The sequence below is a fragment of the Lissotriton vulgaris genome, chromosome 1_2, assembly GCF_964263255.1.
Source record: "Lissotriton vulgaris chromosome 1_2, aLisVul1.2, whole genome shotgun sequence".
NCBI lineage: Eukaryota > Metazoa > Chordata > Amphibia > Caudata > Salamandridae > Lissotriton > Lissotriton vulgaris.
The window spans coordinates 213,218,740-213,224,932 of NC_141686.1; positions in this window are offsets into that span (position 1 = coordinate 213,218,740).

Genomic DNA, 6,193 nt, shown 5'->3' on the forward strand with positions numbered 1-6,193 from the left:
AATAATTAATTAACAATAAATTAATTATCAATACATAGAAAATAATTGCAATAATTAATAAATTACAATTACATTACTTCCCACCCTATTCCCCTATAAACCCACAGCACGCTCCGAATAATTAATTAAAGCAATTAATATAATTGTCAATCAATCAATTAATACCAATTAATTATTAATTAATACAAATGAATTACCAATTAATAATAATTAACAATAAATTATCAATACCAATAAATAAAAATAAATAATTACTGAATAACAATTAAATTACTTCCCACCCTATTCCCCTATAAACCCACAACCCGCTACAGAACTCAAACACAAAATTAAATTTAAAATAATTAATAATTCCTAAAAATTTATATTTTATTTACTATAATTAAAATACTTCCCACCCTATTTCCCTATAAACCCAAAACCCGCTACGGAATTAAATTACGCAAAAATTAAATAACATAAAATGTATTACTTTAAATAAATTCAAACATACATTACAAAAACAATACATACTTTGTACACATAAACTAACACTTAAAACACTATTACAAAAATCGATATTTTTCACAACTATATTATGACTGTCAATATTACTAACTTTGATATTAAGGACATCGATATTTCTTACCTGAATATCGATATTCTGCACCACTATATTTTGGCAATTCGATATTCTGTTCATTCTAAATAAAAAACTTAATATTCTGTCAATTCGATAATTTTTTATCTCGATATTGTGACTGTTCACCATCTAACTTATATGTCTTATCTGTTACAAATCATCTCTACAGCCCTCACCCGTTCACATGCAAAAACTGCAACCTCCATTCTGAGAACTATAAAATATTCATTGATGCATTTTTAATTAATATTTTGCTTCTACCCACATGTTTTCTACTCATAAACTTTAGATCTATAGTCATTGTTTAGAGAACCATATATACCAATACAACAAGCACCTCAGGAAATGATTTCATACATTTTTGTGGAGGAATAGAACATCGTGAAAATAGAAGATGGATGCAGTGGCTGTGCATTCAATTAGATCTAAGGAAGTATTGGTCAAAGGATTTATTCAGGGAGATCTGGGGAGAGGGAGTCAGCTGGGAAGATAGCAGAGTGATCAATGGTGACAAGCACGCTAGGCAGCACTTTGTTGACTCACTTTATCACCAGTACATAGGGCCTGATTTATAATTTGGCAGATGGAGTCATCTCTGTTGGCCTGGAGGAGGACGTAACTCCGCCCATAGAAATTAGAAGGCGGTTACTTGTAAAGTGTTGGCAGGACTGCTGTCATACTGACAATGCTGTTAAGCTATTTTTCTTTTCTATTTTCAAAAAGAAAATCTTGAAGTGGTATTTTTTCTTTTTTTTTAAGTGAAAAAGAAAATGCTCCCTTTGTCATGGGAGTCGTCTCCCTGGTCGGGGAAACATTTAGCAGTTTTTACTGCCCATCACCACCAGGTTTTTGCATACCCCCAATATATAAACTGGACCCTTAGTGCATGAGGTATTCCATCAAAAATAACTAATCCTATACCTACAGTGATTTGACACATTTGAATTGTTGATAGAATGGGAGGAGATGTGTCCTGTCATTTCTCTTCTAGCCTAGCTATTGAATAGTCATTACAAGAATCATTAATATATTTTATCAAAATAATTATTGAAACCAGTACTGTTCATACCCTATTTTCACAGAATGGTTGTTCAAAGTGATAATATGCTGTTATTTAGAAAAAGGAGTACTTTACATGATGATCAGAAAAATATCTGTTTCATTTGCTCATTTTTGCTACAAATTATTTTGTACATCATAATTTTTAAGGTATTTTCTAATAATATTTCTAATGTAATGTCTTTGACTACAGGGGCTGTTCATGCTGATTATGTGTAGGTGCCTCCTGTATTGTACCCTATATAATCTTGACAGAATAATTATGATAATGGCACATGGTTGAAAGTCCTACTATGATTGTGAACTTTAGGTCTGAGCGTTGGGTGAACTTATGGCACAATATCTCATACACCCAACTGAATAAACTCAATAAACACGTTTAGAATTGTGACTTTGGTGTATCACTGTTTGTCTCATGTCTCACGTACACGTGTCTGTATTTGTCACAAATGTGTCTCTATTTCCCTGAAAAGCAACAAAGAAATTTTAACTCCCATGTATCGTAATGATTGGATTCTACTTGTCCATTGTGTTTGTTGAAAGCCAAATTGCCGTTCTGCATTCATTAGCAAGGATAATATAGTAAATAATATATTCATCTTTTTGTTTCATTTTTCAAGTACAACCTTATTTGAGAAGCAATAGAAGGTTACTAGAGATTGGGTGCCTTCTTAAGCGACAATTAGAACACCAATTTTTTTTACCTAAAGTGTGGTGGCTTACCAACTGTAACTCATTGTCAGGAACACAGCAGTAAAATGAGATGGAAGTCTAGTTCCACTCAATATTTGGAGTGTATCAGAGACAAAGACGGACAATGCATATTTAATTTTATTTTATTTGAAAGGTTTTATATAGCTCTTGCTAGACCCGGAGGTATCAGAGAGCTTTACATGAGTATCAGACCGTAGTTGCAGGTTACATTGTTACAAAGGTTATACAGTTATTAGAGCATAGATACATTTTATGTATTTATTTATTTAATTTATTTATTGAAAAAGGTTTTATATAACGCTGGCTAGACCCGGAGGTATCAGAGCGCTTTACATGAGTATCAGACCATAGTTGCTGGTTACATCGTTATAAAGGTTACACAGTTGTTAGAGCATGGCAACATAGTTACATGTAAGGGCGAGATAGACAATAATGACATATACATAAGGGAAAAAGCAGGCAAGGGGAGAGATTCAGGGCAGGTGTTGGAGCAGGGGAGGTAGACATAGAGTGAAGGAGGGAAAGAGTAGGGGAGGGTGAGAGACACAGCATGGAAAGAGGAGAGGGAGGGTGAGAGACACAGCATGGAAAGAGGAGGGGAGGGTGAGAGACACAGCATGGAAAGAGGAGGGGAGGGTGGAGACACAGCATGGAAAGAGGAGGGGGAGGGTGACGGGGACACAAACCGGTAGACGATTCAAAGCTGCGTCCAAAGTCCAGTAAGTTGTGATCCCGGGGGAAGTGGTATAATTTCCCCATCTCCGTTGTGAGAGCTTCCCTTTATGCAGTGGACTCTCTTGGAGGGGTCTCTGAGACTCCAAGGCCTACATACTGGATCCTCCCCCAAAAAGGGGAGAGGAAGTGCTTTTGTCAAGAGGTGCCATACAGAGATAAAGGGAACAATCCCAGACCTCCGCTAAGTGAAGAATTCCTTAACACTGTGGACTCTCTCAGAGGGGTATCTGAGATTCCAGGACTGGAATGCTAGGAGCCTTCCCCAACAAGGGGAGAGGGAGTGCTTTGGCAAGGGGCACATTCAAGGAGGCCAATTAAGGGCTATTTCCATTATTAGTGAGCTCCCTAACACAGTGGACTCTCTCAGAGGGGACTCTGAGACTCCAAGGCAATACTGCTGGAACCCTCACCAACAAGGGGAGAGGGAGTGCTTTGGCAAGGGGCACAATCATGGAGGCCTATAAGGGACGGTTGGGCGGTGAGGGGGGGCCTGTACAGCGGACGGGGGGGGGGGGGGAGGGCTAAACATAAGATTCAACATAAATAACAAAGGGGCATATTTTCAAGGGGGGCGAAAAGTCTATCGCCCTATTAGCAAGCTGTCGCTAACAGCAGTTAGCGACAGCTTGTAGGCGATAGCGAGCGGTTTGCGGCCTGCTTTACATGTTAGCGATAATTATCGCTAATGACATCCAAAGTGGGCGTTCCCAACCTGTTAGCGACTGAAAGCAGTCGCTAACGTCGCTAACACCTATTAGGAAGGCAGGCTTAGCGATGGCAATATTCGCGCTAAGCGCGAATATCGCCAAAAACTAACACCTGCCCAGACCAGTTTTTAGCCATGTTATCCAATGGGAGGTGGATAACATGGCTAAGAACATTTAGTCGCTAATGCATGAATATCGCTGTATTCTCAGCGATATTCACGCTATCGCCGGAAAAATTATCGCTTTGGAGATAAACGTAGCTAATAGCACGTTATCTCAGCGATCATTTCCAGCGATGCTTAGCGATAAAAAAATCGTTGCTAAGCCTAGTTAGTGATAAATATCGCTAATCGTTGGTAATATGCCCCAAAATTACATTAGTTACACGATTACATCAAATAATAGAAGAACGCTTCAGGAGGATAGAAGATGAAGTAAATGGATCTAAGAAGGGTAAGAGGGTATAGATTTATATATGCAACGAGAAGTGGAGAGAAATAGAGCGGATAGGGGCAAAGGGGTATTGAGAAGGGAGAGTAAGAGGGAGTAGACGGTATGAAGAGACAAAGGGAAAATCTGCTCAATGGTCGACTGGGTAGGTGATGGTCGAGGAGGGAGTCCACAGCCAGTCTCCACTTTAGCTCACAGGGTAGCTCCATTGGGCATCAGTCAGATGGATAGGTCTCTAGATTAGATCAGGTACGGGTTACATTGGTAGTTCGACACATTTAACTAGCATATAAGACAAGATTAATGGCGCAAGGGAGGGTAAGGAAAGTAAGGGTAAAAGGGGCACGAGGAGTGAGAAATGGCGGGGGCCAAAGGAAATTGACTGTCCAATGTCCAGGGGGGTAGGTGACGGTTGATGGGGAGGTCCATAGCCCATCTCCTCTGCATCAATTGAGGTAGTTACATCCGCCAAAGTGCTTGGTCTCCACATCAGTGGCAAGTTCACAGATTAAATGTAAGAAGGGTGAACTGGATAGGGGTGGTGGGATGGGAGAAATGCACGAGGTCAGGTCGATAACCACATAGTTACATGTTCGGTCGAGACAAACAATGAGGGCATATGCATAAGGGAAAAAGTAGGCAAGAGGAGCGATTTAGGGCGAGGGGGTAGGAGCAGGAGAAGTAGACAGCGGATGAAGGAGGGAAAGAGGAGGGGGAGGGTAAGAGACACAACATGAAAGAAGAGGGGGAGGGTGACGGGGCACAAACCGATAGACGAGTAAAAGCTCCGTCCAAAGTCCAGTAAACTGTGATCCCAGGGGAAGTGATATCATTCCCCAAACTCAGATGCAAGACTCGCTCAGAGAGGTCTCTGAGACTCCAAGGCCTACTTACTGGATCCTTCCCCAAAAGGGGGAGAGGGGGTGCTTTGGCAAGGGGCGCTATAACATGCCTCAACTGTGAGTGGCTCCCTTAGCGCTCTGGACTCTCTCAGAGGGATCACTGAGACTCCAGAGTAAGAATATTAGATATTTCCTGTTGGACTTGGCAGAGTAAAAGTAGTTGGATCTTTCCCAAACAAGGTGAGAAGGAGTGCTTAGTTAAAGGGCACAATTGACAGGGGGCCAGGGGGCATAGCAGGCAAGGCGAGAGATGAAGGTGGGAGGGGAAAGAAGCAGGGGAATTAGGCAAAGAATGAAAGAGGGGAACGCAGTAGGGGAGGGTGAGAGAGAGCATGAAAAGAGGGGGGGGTGCTTTACGCAGTTGACTCTCCCAGAGGAGTCTCTAAGACTCCAAGGTCTACCTACTGGATCCTTCCCCAACAAGGAGAGAGGGAGTGCTTTGGTAAGGGGCGCCATACCATGCCTCAGCTGTGTGTGGTTCCCTTGACACTGTGGATTCTCTCAGAGGGTTCATTGAGACTCCAGAGTAAGAATATTAGCTCTTTCCTGTTGGACTTGGCCCTTTTGGCAGATTCACCCTGTAACATTTTGCTTTTAAATGTGACCTGATACTAGCAGTTTTTGGCTTCTGCTCACTTTAGGACTATGTCCCAGTGTAAAGTGCGTACACAATCTGAGTGCATGTGGTGAGATTGGCCTGCCCTCCCATAGGAATGCATGGTGCATATGTGTGTCCATGGTAATTCCTGGTGTGAGAGTAGTCCAGGGACAAGTTTGGTATGAGCGAACTCATGAGAGTAAATGATGTGTAATGGTGTGCGCAGATTTATTGTGTCTAGTGGAGGAGTGCCACTTTTAGAAGTTGGCATTTCTGTGTGCTCTGAGATGTGAATTGCCTGTCTGGCTTGTGAGTGACAGGGGCTGGCTGGTGTGCTTGGCTCCAGGAGCCAGGATGGGTCTGCCCAGTGGTGAATACGGAGATTTGCATGTATATGGGAGGGAGG